Source organism: Spinacia oleracea, chromosome 6 (assembly GCF_020520425.1).
Source record: "Spinacia oleracea cultivar Varoflay chromosome 6, BTI_SOV_V1, whole genome shotgun sequence".
Classification (NCBI taxonomy): Eukaryota; Viridiplantae; Streptophyta; class Magnoliopsida; order Caryophyllales; family Amaranthaceae; genus Spinacia; species Spinacia oleracea.
Window position 1 is genome coordinate 33,058,320 of NC_079492.1, and position 22,715 is coordinate 33,081,034.

General features: G+C 35.9%; 1 long non-coding RNA gene across 1 annotated transcript; it reads right to left on the reverse strand.

The window, feature by feature from the left end:
* Nucleotides 1-8,277: 8,277 nt before the first annotated feature.
* Nucleotides 8,278-10,520, reverse strand: LOC130463572 (uncharacterized). The gene is made up of 3 exons (XR_008923817.1): nucleotides 9,628-10,520; nucleotides 9,199-9,261; nucleotides 8,278-8,454 (listed from the first exon to the last, which is right to left on the reverse strand). It is a non-coding gene; the product is annotated as an uncharacterized lncRNA (long non-coding RNA).
* Between the last annotated feature and the right edge of the window lie 12,195 nt (nucleotides 10,521-22,715).

A 22,715-nucleotide genomic window follows, 5' to 3' on the forward strand; every position in this document is an offset into this window, starting at 1 on the left:
TGTGTCATAAACACAGTTTCTGTTAAAACGTCGTTTAAGAAAGCAGTTTTGACATCCATCTGCCATATTTCGTAATCGTAATATGCAGCGATTGCTAACATTATCCGAATAGACTTTAGCATTGCAACTGGTGAAAAGGTTTCATCGTAATCCACACCGTGGACTTGCCTGTAACCTTTTGCAACCAATCTAGCTTTGAAAACTTCAAGTTTCCCATCCTTGTCCTTTTTCAGTTTGAAAACCCATTTGCTTCCAATGGCTTGGTAGCCATCTGGCAAATCGACCAAATCCCATACTTGGTTTTCAGACATGGAGTCTAATTCAGATTGCATGGCTTCTTGCCATTGCTTGGAGCTAGGGCTCGTCATAGCTTGTTTGTAAGTCGCAGGTTCATCACTTTCAAGTAATAGAACGTCATAGCTCTCGTTCATCAAAATACCTAAGTACCTTTCCGGTTGAGATCTATATCTTTGCGATCTACGCGGGGTAACATTTCTAGTTTGACCATGATTCTCACCAGATTCTTCTAAAGATCTCTGAGTTTCATCCTGAATGTCATCTTGAGCATTCTCTAGAGTTTGTTGTTCGACTCGAATTTCTTCGAGGTCTACTTTTCTCCCACTTGTCATTTTGGAAATGTGATCTTTCTCCAAAAAGACACCATCTCGAGCAACAAACACCTTGTTCTCAGATGTATTGTAGAAGTAATACCCCTTTGTTTCCTTTGGATAGCCCACAAGGATACATTTGTCAGATTTTGGATGAAGTTTGTCTGAAATTAATCGTTTGACGTATACTTCACATCCCCAAATCTTAAGAAAAGACACATTTGGAGGCTTTCCAAACCATAATTCGTATGGAGTCTTTTCGACAGCTTTAGACGGAGCTCTATTTATAGTGAATGCAGCTGTATTTAGTGCATGTCCCCAAAATTCTAATGGAAGTTTGGCCTGACCCATCATTGACCTGACCATGTCTAGCAAGGTTCTGTTCCTCCGTTCCGACACACCGTTCCATTGTGGTGTTCCTGGAGGAGTCAATTCTGATAGAATTCCACATTCTTTCAGATGGTCATCAAATTCATAGCTCAGATATTCACCGCCTCTATCAGAGCGCAGTGCCTTAATCTTCTTGCCTAATTGATTCTCTACTTCACTCTGAAATTCCTTGAATTTGTCAAAGGATTCAGACTTATGCTTCATTAGGTAGACATAACCATATCTACTGAAGTCATCAGTGAAAGTGATAAAGTAGCTGAAACCACCTCTAGCATTTGTACTCATTGGTCCACATACATCTGTATGGATTAAACCCAATAGTTCATTTGCTCTTTCTCCAACTTTGGAGAAAGGTTGCTTTGTCATTTTGCCAAGTAAACATGATTCGCATTTACCATAATCCTCTAAGTCAAATGGTTCTAGAATTCCTTCCTTTTGAAGTCTTTCTAAGCGTTTCAAGTTTATATGGCCTAATCGACAATGCCACAGATAGGTGAGATCTGAATCATCCTTTTTGGCCTTTTTGGTATTTATGTTATATACTTGTTTATCGTGATCTAATAAATAAAGTCCATTGACTAATCTAGCAGATCCATAAAACATCTCTTTAAAATAAAACGAACAACTATTGTCTTTTATTAAAAAGGAAAATCCCTTAGCATCTAAGCAAGAAACTGAAATGATGTTTTTAGTAAGACTTGGAACATGGAAACATTCTTCCAGTTCCAAAACTAGCCCAGCGCGCAACGACAAATAGTAAGTTCCTACAGCTAATGCAGCAATCCGTGCTCCATTTCCCACTCGTAGGTCGACTTACCCCTTGCTTAACTTTCTACTTCTTCTTAGTCCCTGTGGATTGGAACATAAGTGTGAGCCACAACCTGTATCTAATACCCAAGAAGTTGAATTAGCAAGTATACAGTCTATAACGAAAATACCTGAAGATGGAACGACTGTTCCGTTCTTCTGATCTTCCTTTAGCTTCAAGCAATCTCTCTTCCAATGCCCCTTCTTCTTGCAGTAGAAGCATTCGGATTCAGAAGTGGGTTGACTGACCTTCCTCTTTACAGATTTGGCGCCAGTTTGCTTAGTTGGGCTGGCCTTGTTGCCACCTTTCTTAGCATTCCTCTTCTTTCCAGATTTCTTGAACTTGCCCCCACGCACCATAAGCACATCCTGCTTATCACTTTTGAGCGTCTTTTCAGCGGTTTTTAGCATACCGTGAAGCTCAGTGAGCGTTTTGTCCAGACTATTCATACTGTAGTTCAGTTTGAACTGATCATACCCGCTATGAAGAGAATGGAGGATGGTGTCTATAGCCATTTTCTGAGAAAATTGCTGATCCAGCCGACTCATATTCTCAATGAGTCCAATCATTTTGAGAACATGTGGACTTACGGGCTCGCCTTTCTTAAGCTTGGTCTCAAGAATTTGCCTATGAGTCTCGAATCTTTCGACTCGAGCCAGATCTTGGAACATGTTCTTCAACTCACTGATGATTGTGAAAGCATCTGAGTTGATGAACGTTTTCTGCAGATCCGCACTCATGGTGGCGAGCATTAGACATTTCACATCCTTGTTGGCATCAATCCAACGATTGAGGGCTGCCTGAGTGACCCCGTCGCCTGCGGCTTCGGGCATCGCCTCTTCTAGGACATACTCCTTTTCTTCCTGCATAAGAACTATTTGCAAGTTCCTTTGCCAGTCAAGGAAGTTTTTCCCGTTCAACTTCTCCTTTTCGAGAATTGATCGAATGTTGAATGAATTGTTGTTTTCCATATTAAAAACTACAATTGAAAAGAATAAACAATTAAATAACCATTCACAGTTTCTCTTAATAAACTTAAATTCTAGCATACATGCATAATTCAATGTTTATTAAGCATTTTATTCAAGTTATGTGTTCCGGCAGGTGTGAATAAAATGATTCCAAGATCCTAAAATCATTGAAGAACTAAGCACAGTTTGTCGACTTAATCCTAAAACATCTTAGGTAAGCAAAAGCCTTTTGCTAATAGTCTAGAAACTATTCTTGGTTGATAGGTACGTCTAAGAACTTATTAGGTAAACCTATCGATTTTTCCACGACATAAAAGGACTCCTTACTTATATCGTTGAGTTTCACCAAAACTAACATGTACTCACAATTATTTGTGTACCTTGCCCCTTTAGGACCAATAAGTAACACCTCGCTGAGCGAAAACTATTACTAGATTGATGTAAAGGATATCCAAGCAAGTGTATATTTTGGCATGACACCTTTTAACTCAATTTTTAAGTTTGGAACTTAAGGCTCTTACTATGTTGGTTAGATTTTAAGTGAACTAAAATCCTTACTCATGCATCATAATCAAGCTTTTGATCTCATGCATTTTAAGACATATTTAAAAGCAATAAATAACTTAAAACATGCATAAGATAAATGTGATCTAGTATGGCCCGACTTCATCTTGAAGCTTTAACTTCAAAGTCCGTCTTGAAAATCTCCGTGGGAGGCACCATTTTCTTCAAATAGGATAAGCTATAATTAAAACTAATTACAACTATTTGATGGTACACAGACCATATTTGAATTGAAAAACAACTTTGGTACTTTAGACCAATTACATTCAAATTAATGGTACGCATACCATATTTTCCATCCTATTTGGGCCATACTAGTCACTTCATAACCTGCAAAACAGTACATATACAATATATACCATTCACCCATTCATTATCATGAATGGCCCACATAGCTGGTTAGTAAAACACATTATGCATCACGTAAACATTTGCAGCAATTAATCAAGGGCACCAATAATCTACCAATTATTCAGTCCTTATTAATTCTAATCAAGTTGTTTTAACCTTAAGGATTTGTAGACCTAATCAAGAGTTTATGACTAAAAAGGGCTCCCACTCAAACCAATAAATTCATATGCTTTACTAATTTTAAACATAAAAATGTATTTCTAGTCTAACCGGAAACATACAAATTTAATTAAAATTTAAAGCTCATATAAATTTATAATTGAATCCAAAAAGTTTAATTTAATTTCAGTTGTATTTAAATTAATTCATGATTTTAATTTTAGTAAAATAATTAGAATAAATAAAATTTATTATAATTACAATATTCAAAATTAAAATCCAAGAAAATAATTTAAATTATAAATTTTAAAATTAATTAAAATTACGTAAACTGAAAATTTCAAATTAAACATTCAAAACGATCTAATCGCAACGCAAACACCCTACGCATCGCACGCCCATGGGCCACACGCACAGCCATCGCTGGCCATGTGCGCGCAGCCCATGCGCTGCGTCGCATAGCTGCTGCTTCTACCCTTCGCAAGCAATCGCGCGAGTTGGTGCTCGCTGCGCGCGCGCCAGCGCTCGATGCACGCGAGCCATCGCTCGCTGTGCGCGCTCGCCAGCGCTCGCTTGTGCGAGCCAGCGCTCGCTTGTGCGAGCCAGCGCTCGCTGCGCGCGCTCCAGCGCTCGATGCACGCGAGCCATCGCTCGCTGTGCGCGCTCGCCAGCGCTCGATGTGCGCGCTCGTCAGCGCTTGCTGTGCGCGCTCGCCAGCGCTCGCTTGATGTGAGCCAGCGCTCGCTGCACGCGGCATCGACGCTGGGCGCAACACTCGTGGCACGCGAGCTTGCGCTCGCTGCGCCCGAGGCTGCGCGCGCTTGCGCGAGGCAGTGCGCGTTGTGGCGCAGCTTGCTTGCTGCTCACACGCGACTGCCGTGCCTTGCCTTCGCCCATGCCCATTCGTCCATTGCTCGTAGCCCACGACACAAGGCAGGGCTGCTGCCTTGTGCTCGTGCACCATGCCCTTGCTCATTGCATTCGTGCCGCATGGGCGACGAGCTCCCTTGCTCGTCGTCGCATGCCCGCACTATACAACACCCCTTAAGGGTAACACGTAGCGTCCATTGCTTTGTGCGTGCAAGTTATATGAACGAATCGCATAAAATTTAAAAAATTTATATTTAAAATTAATGACAAATTAATAAATTAATATTAATTTCATAATTTTAGGGCGAAAAATCGAAAATTTATTATTCAATTGATTTCCGATTAACATGGATTCAAGTCTAGGTCATAAAAATTTAAAATTTATCATAAATTTACAATTTTTATGGTGGTTTTTAATCATAGGTATCTAATTAAATTATAATTAATTATGAAAATCAAATTAATTCTAAATTATTCTAATTTTCAACAAATTAATCATAATTACAAATTAGATTGCATAATTAAGAAGGCTAGGCATTCAAACTTGTTAAACATATACAGTAGGTCAATTAAAAATTCAAGATTTATCAACAAGAATCGCAAATATTTAATTTAACATCTTAAATTTACAAAATTTTGCATTCGAAAAACTAAAACCTTCGAAAAGTCATAGTTAGGCTTCGAATTTGAGAATTCTGGGTTCGGCCGAAAAATATTGTTTTTGTCAAAATTTTAGAATGCCTTTTACATGCGGAATTGACACAAAAATCACTCGATTTGGATGAGTAACGAAGAAACTGCCGAAACACTGCGTACGTATAATTAAATAAACGCAATTTGCAATTAATTAACAATTACGAAAATTAATCACCCCTTTTAATTCTTGCAAATTTGTAATATTTAACCATGTTCATGCAATTTAGATTATGAAAATAATAAGAGGCTCGTGATACCACTGTTAGGTTATGATACATATGACAATTCATAAATCATGCGGAAAAACCATTTAGCCAGGAATACATATTATTTACACATAATCATATAGCATAGTTTAGATGCATACTCTTTGTTGCGTGCCTTCCCTAGCTGCACCCGAACCGAACAAGAACAAGTCTTTAGGACTCCAAGTGTCGTCCCTCCGTAGATAGTCCACAGCACGTCCGGATCCGCCTTAAGATTGACCAACTACAATCGCCCTTAAGGTACTAATAATTTTCGGCACTTTTAGGCAAGGAATGTGTCTGAATTTTTTCTCTCAAAAACTCACTTTTGAATACTTGAAAACTTGTTGTAAATTGTGAACCCAGGCCACATATTTATAGGGGTATGGAAAGAGAATTGGAATCCTATTAGGATACGAATTAATTAAATTAGAATCATAATAAAACTCTTTATTTAATTAATTTATCAAATAGAATTAGGAATTTAATCATTAAACGAATCCTGTACGTTTTAGGTTTCGTATGTGAACACAAACACCCACGCACGCACAGCAGCCCACGAGGGGCGCTATGCGCGCGCGCGCACAGCCCGAGCATCGCAGCCCACGACTGCCGCAGCCTTGGGCGCGCGCTGGGCCTGCCTTGCGGTGGGCCTGGCGCAGCCTTGGGCTGGCGTGTTTGTGGCGCGCGTTTCCCTTGCTGGACGTGGGCCTGGCTTCGTGTTGGGCCTTCGTCTAGCAAGCTCGTCCGATGCTAATTCGTACGACGCGCTTCCGATTAATTTTCCGATTCCGGAATTCATTTCCGATACGAACAATATTTAACATTTCCGTTTCGAACAAATATTTAATATTTCCGTTTCCAGAATTATTTTCCGATTCCGATAATATTTCCGATTCAGACAATATTTCCGTTTCCAGCAATATTTCCGATTCCGGCAATATTTCCATTTCCGATAATATTTTCCGATACGTACCATGTTTCCGTTTCCGGTAACATCTACGACTTGGATAATATTTGTATTTCCGATACGATCCATATTTCCGTTTCTGGCAATATCATCGTTTCCGGAGTATTCATTTCTTGCTTGTGACGATCTCAGCTCCCACTGAAACCAAGATCCGTCGATTCCGAATATCCATAGATGGAGTATTTAATGCCATTAAATACTTGATCCGTTTACGTACTATTTGTGTGACCCTACGGGTTCAGTCAAGAGTAAGCTGTGGATTAATATCATTAATTCCACTTGAACTGAAGCGGCCTCTAGCTAGGCATTCAGCTCACTTGATCTCACTGAATTATTAACTTGTTAATTAATACTGAACCGCATTTATTAGACTTATCATTGAATGCATACTTGGACCAAGGGCATTATTTCCTTCATGGAGAAGGGGAAAGGGAAAGAGAATGAGAAAAAGGAATAAAGGAGAATGAATGAAACCATTTGATTAAGGGCTTGTTCGGTACCAATTCCAGTATTTAGAGGTTGTTCGGCATCGTTGTGATTTTCGGTTTTTTGTTTTATTTTCATAAAAAACAAAGCAAAACATGATCGGTGATTTTGTTTAAGAAAACAATTTCCTGTGATTTTCCCGAAACAAAAGCGAAAAATCCAAACCACATTTTGTGGTTTTTCCTTTATTGTTTCCGTTTTATTCCGTCTGAAATAGGATCAGAAAAATTAATCCTTTCTCCATTTTTGTTATCTCCTCCTTCAACCTCGTGAAATACCACCTATAGACAACCTGTAATCCTATTTAACAAATAATAATAATAATAATAATAATAATAATAATAATAAAAAATTATTTATTATTATTATTATTATTATTATTTATTCTTTCTTATTTTTATCATTTATTTATTCTTTATTCTTTATTATTTATTATTATATTTATTATGAAAAGAGGGTGGTCAAGGGAAAGATAATGAAAAACCTTGTGGTGGGGGGGGGGGGTAGGATATCATTGTAGAGGGATTTGGGGATAAGTGAAAAAGAAAAGAGGGCGAAGGGAATCACAAAAGCCACCAAAACAAACAACAACAAATCAAATGAAAACTCATCATTCCATTTCCCTTTCCTGAAGACCCCCAACCGAACGCCACCTAATAAAATAGTCAATCATATACTACCTTCGTTCCCGAAAGTTCTTTACGCTTTCCGTTTAAGTCATTTTCCTCTTATTCTATTTTTGGAATACAATGTTTACAATTATGCCCTCTACTCTGAATTTTTTATTTATCTAATTGCAACATTTATTAGCACTATACCCTCTATTCTGATTTTTTTTATTCATCTACTTTCACACTTAAATAAGATGTCACTTTCCCACTTGTTCACCTTCTCCTTTACCTTAATTTGCGTAAAAACCGTAATAGTAAAGAGCATACTTTGTCCGTATTTTAAAAAGAGATACACTTTGACCGGCACATAATTTTAGGAGAGTGAGTTGAATTTATTAAAATAAGATGAAAGTGGGGGGATTGAGTGAATTTGTAACACCCCGACCTCTAATTCAATTATTAGAGCATAATTAGCAGCGGAATTAACCTAATCGGTCGGGACATTACCTGCAGTAACTCCCTCTTGGGAATTACAAGGCAACCATCAATCATAAGCTATTAAATCCTCCAAAATTGATATAATAATCCTTTATATTCCCAAAATAAAAGTACATAACTTACTAAGGTTCTTTAATTAAACTATTAAAACATTAAGCATAAGCTAGGTGATTAATACTAAGGTGAAATTCCTCGCCACTACTCGATTCCATCGTTCCCCGCAGTACCTAAAACAGAAAACAAAACAGTGAGCCGAAGACTCAGTAACGACTACCCTAGCAACGTAAATTCATTTCAATTCATTTTATTTAATAACACAGGGAGAATAGAATAAGTAAAATATTTAATAAAACATCATATTTAATTCATTCATAAACTTTTAATGAAAACGTCATTCATAAGCTTTTAATTAACATGCTAGTTGTCGGCAAGTACGAACCGTGAAGGAATTCTCCACTGGGCCTGGGCCCATAAGAGCCTGGGCTCATCATCGAACTGTAAGATGGGGCCTGGACCCTGAGCCTGGGCTCATAACCATGGGAGCCTGGGCTCGTAATCCATGGGTGGACAGGTGTCCGTGGTGCATGCATGACCGATAGATAGCAAGATAGTAGTTTATATACTGCCAGACAAACCAGGTCTTTCACTTTCATTTATCATGTTTTCATGTAATTTTACTAAGCCTTGGCTTTTGTATTTCAGTTGAAATAACATAACTCTTTTAACTCATAAAACATCATTTTGATCTTGGGATCAATAAAATATCATTCCTTTCATAGCATTGCATAAACATCATTTTATGAGAAAACTCAATCAAATCATATTATAGGAAACAATTCAATCAAATCATATTTCGTCCCACAATCCATAAAAACACATCAAAACATTTAATTCATAAATTTCAATCATAACGTCATAATTTCATAAATCATATTTATAAGGGGATTGCGGGTACTAGCAATAGCCGTTACCTCAACCGTAGTTTTATATTTCCCGTCTGATGAATCATTCTTCCTGAGCTCCAAGTCCGATTTCTTTCAGAAAATTGAATTATTGAATTAGTACTACAACGATAAATAATCTATCATTAATATTTTATAAATAATAAATTTTATAAGTAAAGAATTTATGATTAACGAATTTTAATAAAAAGTATAATTTCGAAATTTAATGAAAGTATTATTATTAAACGAAATTTTTAATCGAAATATATTTATATATTTCATAAATCGATTTACATAAAAATATTTTATAAATACAGTTTTTGCCAAATAAAGCTAGTAATTTATTTTATTAAAATCGATAATTAAACCTTAAAAATAATATATTTTCTTAGTAACTAATTTCATCAAAAAATGAATATTGGTAAATCTAAAATCTGAAAATTCAGATTGTCTTACCTAAAGCCCAAAGTTTTGGAGTTTTTGGGCCCAACTGAATATGGGTTGGATGAGAATAAAATCAAAGTTGTAAAACCAAAATTTGGTTTTTGGTTTCTGGGAAGGGAAACACGACAGAGGAAAGAGAGGAGGGAGGAGGGAGCTGGGTTCGGTACTGGGTGGCGCAGCAGCACCGGAGCCGTGCCGGAGATGCGACGGATGTGGGGGGTGGTTTCGCGGCGGCAGAGAAACAAGGAAGGGGGCAAGAACAGGGGAGGGGTGCACGGCTAAGGGAAGCACGAAGGGAGGAAGGAAGTGTGGCTGGCTGACTCGACGCCGGCTTGTGTGGTGGCTGGTGACTGGGGTAGGGCGGCGCCGCAGGGTATCGCCGGTGATGGCGATGGTGGTTAAGCGGCGGAGGATAACGAGGAAGGGAGGGGGGGTGTTGCGCGAACAGGGGAAAACAGGGAAGGGGTGGTGAGTTGGGCGGTTTTGGGCGGCGGCGCAATGGTTCGCCGGAGTATTTGGGGGCGGAGATTTAATAGAGGGGTGGTGCGGTGGATGGGAAGTGGTGGCGTGGTTGTGGTGGTGCAACACTGGGAAGAAAAGAGGGAGGCAGGGGAGGGGATTTGCGGAGCTGCGAGGAGAGGAGAGCACTAAGGGGGGTGGCTGCTACGGTGGTGGATGAGAAGTGGTAGTAGGGCGGTAGGTGAGACATAGGTGGTGGTTAACGGTGGTGGCAGTGGTTGGTTTCAGTGGCTGATGGTGGTGGTTCGAACGAAACAGAAAACCATGGAGGGGGGGTGGTGTTCAGTTTTGGTTAAACTAATTTTGGATAAAAGAAACGGAAAAGAAAATGGTTGTTTATAATGAAAAGTAGAGTGAAGAAGAAGAGTGAAGACCTTGGAGGCCAAGGCATGAACATGGACTGATTTCAAGGGAAAGGAAGAAAGGAAGGAAAAATGCTCCTTCTTGCTTTGTACGTGGAGAGCAAGGAGAAGAGGTGAAATGGAATCTTGCTCTTCAAGGGCATTTTCGTAATTTCACATTATTAGGCCAAAATTCAGAAAATTGATTTCTATTTTCAGCAATTTCTTAAAAACAGAAATATTTAACTAAAATAATTCTTTATAAACTATCGTTAACGAAAAATTAAATTTAGTTTTCGAATAAAATAAGAACGTTCCGAAGTTATTAAAAATCCGAAAATAATTAAAATTTAAAAAGGTCGTTAAGCTCTTAAATATGAAATGAAATTATAAATTGAAAAATAAATCGTGTAGCAACTATTACCGAAAAAATTAATAGTAACTATTACCGAAAAAATTAATTATAATATTGAAAGAAGAACTATAACAAAAAAATACTAATTATAACAAAACATAAATAACTACAAAAAGACGAAGAACTATAATAATAAAAGAGCAATTATAAAATATATCTTATTTTTCTACTTTTCCAACTTCAATACACACTATGCTGGCACTTGATTTAGAATGCTACGATATTCATAGAAGCTATTGAATCGTTCATCAACTTAGGTAGCTAAATGTTATATTCACCAACATAAGAAAAATACCAACCATAACTACAACAATATTATATACAAATATTTATTTTACTTTGGTTGTCTTCTTTTTACACGTCCTCGTCCTCGTCCTTTCCCTTTTCTCATTATCTCCATTTTCCAATTCTTCTTCTTTTTTGAATTAAACTTTTCTAACAATACGCTTCTTGATTATATTTATCGCATAGTAACTGTAACAATAAATGAGTAACTGTTAAAATTGCATAGTCATCCTAAAATTCATATAAGCACTACTTGAATGATGATATAATCCCTACTAAAATTATATATGTGAAACATATAATTTAATGTTTAAAATAATACGTAGTAAAATTAACATAAACAGAAAACTAATTTATTCTCAATAATTCTAATTAAAATATTTTATATAGTTATCACATTAGTAATATAATCATTGTTCAAAGTTTATATATTTACTATATACGGAGTAGTCACTAATATAAATACGTAGGAAATTAATAAATCATATATTCAATATCTGAATCATATGGAGTAGTTACTAAAAAAATTACATAATCATTAAAAATAATAAAACATTTTCAATTACGGAGTACACAAAAAAACTTATTGTAATGAAATAGTAACTAAATTAATCATATAGTCATTATGTAAATTATATAGCCATTTTACAATTCATGTACCCACGATTTTAATTATAGTCAGTAGTCACTATGAATATCATATAACACCTGCTTAAATCATAATATCAATACTTAAATTATACAGTCACTATTGAATCGTATATCAATTCAATAGTTAGAATTTATGTATAATATAGTTACCGTAAAAATTCGTGTAGTTATTTAATATCAAACGTTTTCAAAAAAGTAAAAAAAATAGTTAGAATCGTATTAATTCACTATTAAATCGTATATTCACTATATTAATTCAACAGTTAGAATTTACGTACTACTCCGTATATAGTTACCGTAAAATTCGTGTAGTTATTAATACCAAACATTTTCAAAAAATTAAAAAATTAAATCTACGTACTCTATATTAATAAAGTAGCAACCTTATAAAGTTAGTAAAATACGATTCAATATTAATGAAATTTATAGTCAAATATAGTCAATAAATTATTACAAGAATAACCAAATGGTAAAGTAATCATCAAGATCAAATTACATACTACCTCCGTTTTAAAATGATCTTTTCATTTTCCGTTTTAGTACATTTCATATGTTATTTACATGTGCTTTATTATATTTATGGACATGAAAGTTTATTATCTTACCCCTCTTACCCCACAACATTTATAAACTTTTAGTAATTTTTTCTTACTTTATTCATTTTTTCTTATGCTTACCCACCATTATACATATTTATCTTACTTTATCCATATTTTATTATATCCACCACCTTTTTACACATTTTTACTATTTTATCTTAATATTTGTGTAAATAATAACTGTAAAGATCATTTTGAACCGAAGGTAGTAGAAACATTATAAATCATATAGTCACTCGATCTTTAAATCATAAAGTTACTGTACAACTAACATAGTCATTATTAAAATAGTAACCTTAAGAACCATTAGTTTCTATTTGAATTATAATGTCACTATAAATCTCAAGAAAATATAATTCAATAATCATGAAACTTTTAGTCCTATATAGTCAATTAGTCATTATAATAGTATACAAATATCATAGTAACCATCAATATCCATATAATAATTATTTAAATCAAGAACAGTTGTAATAAATTATATACTCCCTCCGTCCCTTAATACTCGCATCGCTTTTCTTTTTGGGTCTTCCCTTAATACTTGAACCGCTTCTATAAATGGATTTTTTTTATCAATATTATATTATTTCTCACACTTACCTACTAACCCACCTACACCCCTACTCCATACAAAAAATTATTTAGAAATTCACACCCCCCACTCACCACTCCCCACCCCTTACACATTTCCCACTAACTATATTAAAAAAAATATTCATTATCAACTAACACTCATTAAATTAATAAGTCAATTCAAATGTCTTAAACTCCGCATCGGTCAAACCAGTGCGAGGATTAAGGGACGGAGGGAGTAATCACTTTTTACATCACGAAGTTACTATGAAACTCTTATATTTATTATTTAAAGTAGTGAAGTCACTGATTAAACTCGTGAAGTTAAAAACGGTATTTATACAAAACAGAAAACCCTAATTTCTCCAAAACAACAAACATTTTCAAATTTAAATAAAAATAAACTTTAATTACTTTAATAACGAATCGAGACGTATTTTTTCAAATTCTTGCATCGGTTTATAAAAGAGTGCAAACCTTTTCAATTATAGTCACATAATCATGAAATTTATAACCAAATAAGTTGATAAATCATTATAACGTGCAGTAAGAAAATATTATAGTAATAGTCAATATATATCATATAGTTAAAGTTAAAACTGCATAAAAGCTCTAAAAACTACATAGTAACTCTTCAAATCATAAAGTTACTGTAAAACTCATATAGTTACTATTTAAATCACGAAGTCACTTATCGAATTCGTGAAGTTAAAATAATAATTTAGCAGAACACAAACGTTAATTTCTCCAAAAAAAAAAAAAATCAATTTTAAATAAAAATAAACTTAAAATAACTTTTAAAACAATGAACCTAGATGTGATCTCTCGAAATTCTTTCGATGATTAGTAGATGAGTGCAAATTCTTCGATTCAATTTCGGTAATGGCGAACCTCCTTCTCGATCTACTACTTCTTCCATTTTTTCATCCTCTAGTAGATCCAATTATGAGAATTATAAGATAATTACGAAGAAAATCGAACAAAAATGAACAAACCTTAGAAAATTGGGCAAAAAAATGAAAAGCATAGAGTGGAAATAAAGAGAAAGAAATGAACATAACGTGGATCTGAATTTTTTGAAAAATCATGCTCCAATAAAAAATAAAAAATTTAAAAGGCATATAAAGTACAATAGGCACAAATCGCATAGAAACTTTATAAATCACATAGTAACTCTTTAAATCATAAAATAATTGTAAAACTCATATACAGAGTAGCTACTATTTAAAATCGCAAAATAACTGTCATGTGACAGTTACACACGACACATGTTACCTAGCTAAAATTACTTTGTTGTCGTGGTTTATGTTAAGTTAGTGTACACCAGGTTTATAATAGAATTTATATACATTATGTGAGGTTAATAAATTCCACATATGTGAATATGTGATGGATTACAACGTTTGTTTTTCAATTTCTAGAAGAAAGATTATATTCTAGCTTGTGGATATTTTTTAATTTAGTCAATTTTCTACTATTAAAAAGTCATTTTCAGAGTAGAGGTGTCATATGTTTCATGTAATATCTTAGTGTTATTGGTGAGTGATGTACATAGGACTGCACATGAGATCCTATTGGTGAGGTTGACATAAACTTATCTTGAACTACAACATTTAATATAAATTTGTATACATGTATAATTAAATTAAAAAGAACTTGAATGGTCACTTGTTAGTGACATGAATTTGTCATTAAAGATATTCAATGAAATGAAATTGATCATTAAAGAGTTATTCTGATCATTTGCCGACATATATTGTTATTTTTAATTATGAAGTTCATGTAATCATAAGTGTCTTTAGCGACCAAGTTGTTTTCAATTCAATGGTACAAACAAGTTCTTTTCAATTGTTGTAGTTGGCCTATATCTTTAAGAAATATAATCCTTAAAGCTATATATTGATATAGTATGTTGTTACGTCTATCCACTGTTTGCACTGTGTAGATGACGTTAAAATAACTAATAAAGTTAATGTGAACTCCACTGCCTCTACTCTTTATTAGTGTTGCATAGACAAAGTTTTTACCGGTATATAATGGATGATATTGGATTTTTGAGCCGTTTAATGTGGAACAGTAAGTAAGATTAATTAACATTATCGAATTAGTTTGCTTAACTATATAAAAAAAGAAAGTCGGGGTGTAGGCAAGGTCCATTGATCTAATTCAAAGTAGGCATCTATCAAAGTCCCAAGCCCACCTAATAATTTTAAAACAATGGGCAATTGATTTATAGTTAAGTGGGGAGCCTAACCTAGTAACCTACTAACCTACCATATCCTATCCATGTCTTGGTCACTTTTTGTGAACCATTATTTTAGGGGGCCAACATATCACATATGTTATATGGCCACTCATTAACTTTCTTAAACCTATTTTTATTCGAGTATATATTGTGTTGGTAAGCCATCTACATACTTTCGACCGAGAGAATGGTAACAAAGTTACAATTATTTAAAATGATCAAGGTACCTAAAAGCACTTAAATATAATCTCAATCTGGCCGTAGACGTACAATTGATATTTGATCAAACTAAAAGATATTCAATCCCTTTTATATCATATTTGATTTGAATTCTGGAAAATGACTTCGTACTAAATAAGATATGATAACCACTTTCTCTTAAACTGATATGCGAATCAGTTTGAAATTTCAGGTTATCGAATGGAATATATACTTATAACATTACAAATTGCTTTGCCAAAAAAAAAAAAGGGGTTCAAAGAGAGTAAATTTAGATAAATAAAAATCAGGCGAATTAAAAAATAAAATAAAATTGTCTAGTCTAACTAAAACAGACCTTTTTATGCTATATATTGTCCTTCACTATCTCACAATTCTTGTTAGATATGTAACCTAAAAAAGAACCAAGTTTAGATATATATACTGTTGACCCTAAAGTTTTGATGATGACAAAGCAAACTCCTTACTATTGGTTAAGTTATGTTGCAAAATAGGTTCCGAGATCCTTAGAGGGATAATGCTAAGTAAAGGAAATCCTGAGCTGGATAAACTAAGCAACGTGGAATATATGCAAGTATTTGATCCATGTCAGACACTACGTTGAAGAATTAATCATTTAGCAAGTTTACAAAGGTGAGATCCTAAGGCGAGATCCTTATATATTATGTGGATCCTCGATGTTCCAGAGAAGGAACAAACTGTGAAGACTTCGAGTGAAGTTTCCTAAAGGTGCAACATGAAGACTACAACATATGAGATTATGTTAAGGATTTATGTAAGTATTTAATAATGTTTGTACGTAATTTGGAACGAAAGAAACATAAGTATTTTGGTACGTTTTAATTGAATTATATTAACTGTAATTATAAAAGAGTTTTAAATTAGAAAATCTTTGTTAATAAATAAAATGAATTTAATTAATAAATATAAACATAAGATTCTGTTTTCATTCTCCTTGTTTCTCAAGCAAAAGATTTTCCATGATCCTTAAAACTCTCCCACGTATTTCTGTTTAAACATGCAAGTAGTGTTTTGATTTGGTCTCCCTTGTTTCTCTCCAACTATGCCCATGTTACTGAGCAGTAACAATTAGTGGGTAGTTGAGGGGAACATGGGTATCCAACCTTAGGTAAAACTCCTCTATAAAAGGAGAAAAGTTTTTGCTTTTCAAAATACAACTGATCTTTGCAAAATATATCTTAAGAGCTTAAACGTTTTAAAAGAGAATCAGTTTACAAAAGAGTGTTCCTTATTGCTGTAAGCTTTATTACGTACTAGAGTTATCTATCAAATTGTATTTTGGGTTTAAGGGTTGAGTGATCCTTAAGTGACTTAGAGTTAAGTCAGAGAGAGAAAGAGCGACTTATAGTTAAGTCAAAGTGAGAAAGAGGAGCACAGTAATCAACGGGGATTGCTGTGGGGAACTCGTGTTCGAGAGGAACTCGAGTTAAAGAGTGTATTTGCAATAGAGGTATTACATTAATACAAAAGATTTGTGAGGTTCTTCTTGATTAGGATCAAGAAGGTTCCTCAGTTTCATATCTTTCTTCGCTCATTGATCACAGTATCTTTATTGTTTAAATTCCGCAAGAAACTTACCCAAGTTCCCAAGAAACGATTCACCCCCCTTCTTGTCAAGTGTTCCTACTGAAATATCAGTTGGTATCAGAGCAGGATCTCACAAAAATACAGAAAACCCTGTTGAGAAAATTTTCCTGGAAAGTATGAACGCTTACGAGAAACTCGAGGAAGGTTATTCCACTCAAAGACCTCCAATGTTCAACGGAAAATTCTACACCTACTGGAAGAACATGATGGAGATCTATATCAAAGCCGAGAATTATCAAGTCTGGCGAGTCATAGAAGTCGGCGATTTCGAGGTAACAACGACCAATGCTCAAAATGAGGTAGTTCCTAAACCTATGTCTGAATTTACTAAGGATAATTTTGAGAAATATGAGATCAATACAATGGCTGTGAAATCTTGCATTGCGGCCTTGGACCTCACGAACATAACAGAGTTATGGGGTGCAAGAGTGCAAAGAAAATTTGGGATCTCCTTCAAATAACTCATGAAGGAACTAATGAGGTCAAACGTTCAAAAAATGATTTATTAATGTTTAAGTATGAACGTTTCGAAATGCAACCAAGAGAAACAATACAGGAAATGTTTACTCGTTTCACTAACATTACTAATGAGCTAGTTTCTCTTAGAAGAATTATTCCCTCTGATGAACAGGTTAGGAATATCCTAAGGAGCATGCCACAGGATGATAGATGGAGAACCAAGGTCATTGCATTGTTTGAGACAAAGGACTTCAACAAATTCAACATTAAACAATTGGCGGGATCCTTGATGACTCATGAATTACATCTAGGAGCAGCTGTTCCTAAGAATCCCAAGAACCGAGGCTTGCTCTTAAGGCTGAGTAACAGGAGGACTCAGAACCTGATGAAGAAGCTGCTATGTTGGTCAGAAGAATGAAAAGATTTTACAGGAACTCTAAACCTGGAAATCTAAGAGGAAGGAACTCAACGAGAAAACCAAGTGGTTCCAAGTCTGACCAAGGATGTTTTAAGTGAGATGATTCTGACCATCTAATCAAAGACTGCCCTCAGTGGGAAAATAGAAAAGGGAAAGGCAAGGGAAAGGATCTATCCAAGGAAATATTCAACAAATCTATCTTTGCCAAACCCAACTTCAATAAGGCAATGATTGCAGCTTGGGGAGATGCCACTGACTCGGAAGAAGATGAGGATCAACCAGATGAAGAAACAACACACCTTTGTCTTATGGCAAAGATCGATGGAACAACCCAAGATCCATCAAGTGAAGTAAGTTCCTCAACTCTTCAATCTCTGTCTAAAAATAAATTAGTGGAATTATTGATAGAAACTCTAGATAACTTTAAAAAGCTTAGCGTAATAAAGGCTCAAAGTGACAAAGCCTTGGAACACACCAAGGGACACATGACCTACCTTAATAATGTTAGATCTGATGTACAGGGTAGGTTCTTTGACTTGCTTGATAGAAACACCGCCCTTCAAAACTCCTTTGAGTGAGTCAAAAATGAAAACATTCTTCTCAAAGTGGAATTGAGTCAATATAAACTGTTTAATTTAAGCCTAGATCCTAGCAAGTCCAATGAGATTAGCATGGGGGTCTTTAATGTTGATTTAGAAAATTTAAACAGTGAGTTAGTCACAGTAAAGGAACAAAAGGAGAGATTAATAAAGGAACTAGCTTTAGCTAACGCATGGAAACAAGCTCCTAGAACCACTCCTAAGTGGATTGAGAAGGCTCAATCTAAAAGAACTGAAAGTCTAGGTTTTTACTATAAAAGGAACAATGGTAAAAAGAAAAAATATGTGGAATTTCCTAGTGTCAAATTTTGTTCCTTTTGTGGTAATGATGATCATGTTGTGACTGAGTGTTCCAAAAAGAAGGAACTGTTTAATAAAAATAAGAACATTGTCAAGAAGATATGGATTAAGAAGGCCGATCCTTTAGTGGAAAAGGAACTCGAGGAAACCCGAGTTCCTGTATCTAACAATTGATAATATTGCAGGTCCTAGTGAGGGGGAACAACTCGTGGTATCTAGGTAGCGGGTGTTCCAAGCACATGACAGGAGATAAAATCAAATTTCTCTCACTAGAGGCCTACAATGGAGGAACTGTGACCTTTGGAGACAACAAGAAAGGCGAAATCTGTTAGGTTATGAACATATGACAATTCATAAATCATGCGGAAAAACCATAAAGCCAGGAAAACATATTATTTACACATAATCATTTAGCATAGTTTAGATGCATACTCTTTGTTGCGTGCCTTCCCTAGCTGCGCCCGAACCGAACAAGAACAAGTCTTTAGGACTCCAAGTGTCGTCCCTCCGTAGATAGTCCACAGCACGTCCGGATCCGCCTTAAGATTTACCAACTAGAATCGCCCTTAAGGTACTATTATTTTCGGCACTTTTAGGCAATTGTGTGACTGAATTTTTCTCTCAAAAACTCACTTTGAATACTTAAAAACTCGTTGTAAATATGTGACCCTAGGCACCTATTTATAGAGTTATGGAAAAGGATTTGGAATCCTATTAGGATACTAATTTATTTAATTATAATCCTACTAGGACTCTAATTAAATAAACTAAATCTTTTAGGATTAGATTTAATCATATGACGAATCCCGGTAGCCTTAGGATTCGAGTAACACACTTCGAGTAATACGCTAGCACCGCACGCAGGCCTTGCGGCCCACGCACAGCGCCAGCCCACTCGTCGCAGCCCCGCGCGCGCGCCCAAGCTTCGGCTGGGCCTGGCTTTTGCGCTGGGCCTGGTCGCATGCTTGGCGTGTGGTTGTTGCGCTTGGCTTGCTGGGCGATGGCCCGGCTTCGTGCTGGGCCTTCGTCTGGCAGGCCTCGTCCGATGCTAATTCGTACGATGCGCTTCCGATTAAATTCTCGATTCCGGAATTCATTTCCGATACGAACAATATTTAATATTTCCGATTCCGGAATTAATTTCCGTTTCGAACAAATATTTAATATTTCCGTTTCCGGAACTATTTTCCGATTCCGATAATATTTCCGATTCTGACAATATTTCCGTTTCCGGCAATATTTCCGATTCCGGCAATATTTCCATTTCCGATAATATTTTCCGATACGTACCATGTTTCCGTTTCCGGCAACATCTACGACTTGGATAATATTTATATTTCCGATACGATCCATATTTCCGTTTCCGGCAATATCATCGTTTCCGGAGTATTCATTTCTTGCCTGTGACGATCTCAGCTCCCACTGAAACCAAGATCCGTCGATTCCGAATATCCATAGATGGAGTATTTAAAGCCATTAAATACTTGATCCGTTTACGTACTATTTGTGTGACCCTACGGGTTCAGTCAAGAGTAAGCTGTGGATTAATATCATTAATTCCACTTGAACTGAAGCGGCCTCTAGCTAGGCATTCAGCTCACTTGATCTCACTGAATTATTAACTTGTTAATTAATACTGAACCGCATTTATTAGACTTAACATTGAATGCATACTTGGACCAAGGGCATTATTTCCTTCAGTCTCCCACTTGTCCTTAGGGACAAGTGTGCATTTCCTAATTCCTTTGTCGCTCGATGCTTGCTCTTGAACATAAGGTAAGAGTTGTCATCCTTATTATGTCCAGAGGTGTTCCTCGGTTTCAGAGTTCAACTGATCAAATAAACAGATAATCATAGCCTATGATTCATCCGAGCACGGCCATGCATTTCACAGTTTCTAGCTCTCCGAGTGGCCTTGTACAACTTTTAAGCATCTCATCCCGATTTATGGGAGGACAATCCCAATCTTGCAATCTTGAGATTAGACTTCGTTTGATAGGTGATTACCTGAGCGTTGCCTTTATAGCCTCCTTTTACGGTGCGACGGTTGGTCAACGTCATAGCAACCAGTTCTCAAACAAGTAATCTCAAATCACTCAGGTATTGAGGATTTAGTGTCTAATAATTTTAATGAAATTTACTTATGATAGATTTTCATCTCTTACAGTAAAGTTTCATAGGTCTTGTCCGATACTAGTCTTCATAAAGTAAGTATCTATGCAAATGATTATGACATTGCCATGTCCACATAGTTCAAGAAACAGAACTACTAGTCATCTTGCATTCTAGTCGTCTAACGTTTTCTATGCGTCCAATTTTATAGAAAACTCCGACTAGGGACCATTTTCAACCTTTGACATTCAAGTTCACTTGATAGACATTTCTTAGTCACAGGACTGGTCCTGACAGTCTATCTTGAATATATCGTCAAATTGAAGGGACTCATCATTTAATAAACCACAAATTAAATGGAAAAATGAATTCTTTTCATTTATTGTGAATGATTAACCAATAATGTTTTACAAAGATTTAAACTCTAAAACTTTAAAACATTAAACAAGGATATCAAAGCCATTCTCCAATATGCTTGATTCCCATAGCTGCAGTGTGCGAGTTGTGCTTCGCCTGCGGCAGAGGTTTAGTCAATGGATCTGATATGTTGTCATCAGTTCCAATTTTGCTTATCTCGACTTCTTTTCTTTCAATGAACTCTCGTAGAAGGTGAAATCTACGAAGTACATGCTTGACTCTCTGGTGGTGTCTAGGCTCCTTCGCCTGTGCAATAGCTCCGTTATTATCACAATACAGGGCTATTGGTCCTTTAATGGAGGGGACTACACCAAGTTCACCTATGAACTTCCTTAGCCATATAGCTTCCTTTGCTGCTTCATGTGCAGCAATGTACTCCGCTTCAGTTGTAGAATCCGCAATGGTGCTTTGCTTAGCACTTTTCCAGCTTACTGCTCCTCCGTTGAGGCAGAAGACAAACCCAGACTGTGATCTGAAATCATCTTTGTCGGTTTGGAAACTTGCGTCCGTATAGCCTTTAACAATTAATTCATCATCTCCACCATAGACCAGGAAGTCATCTTTGTGCCTTTTCAGGTACTTCAGAATATTCTTGGCAGCAGTCCAATGCGCCTCTCCTGGGTCTGACTGGTATCTGCTCGTAGCACTGAGTGCGTACGCAACATCCGGGCGTGTACATATCATAGCATACATTATTGAACCAATCAATGATGCAGATGGAATCCCATTCATTCGTCTACGCTCATCAAGTGTTTTTGGGCACTGATTCTTGCTTAGAGTCATTCCATGAGACATGGGTAGGTAGCCTCGCTTGGAGTCCGCCATCTTGAACCTATCAAGCACCTTATTGATATAAGTGCTTTGACTAAGTCCAATCATCCTTTTAGATCTATCTCTGTAAATCTTGATGCCCAATATGTACTGTGCTTCTCCTAGATCTTTCATCGAAAAACATTTCCCAAGCCAAATCTTGACAGAGTTCAACATAGGAATTTCATTTCTGATAAGTAATATGTCATCGACATATAATACTAGGAAAGCAATTTTTCTCCCACTGACCTTCTTGTATACATAAGATTCGTCTGCGTTCTTGATGAAACCAAAGTCACTGACTGCTTCATCAAAACGTATTCCAGCTCCTGGATGCCTGCTTCAATCCGTAGATTGACTTCTTTAGCTTGCATACCTTTTTAGTATTCTTTGGATCCTCAAAACCTTCAGGCTGTGTCATAAACACAGTTTCTGTTAAAACGCCGTTTAAGAAAGCAGTTTTGACATCCATCTGCCATATTTCGTAATTGTAATATGCAGCGATTGCTAACATTATCCGAATAGACTTT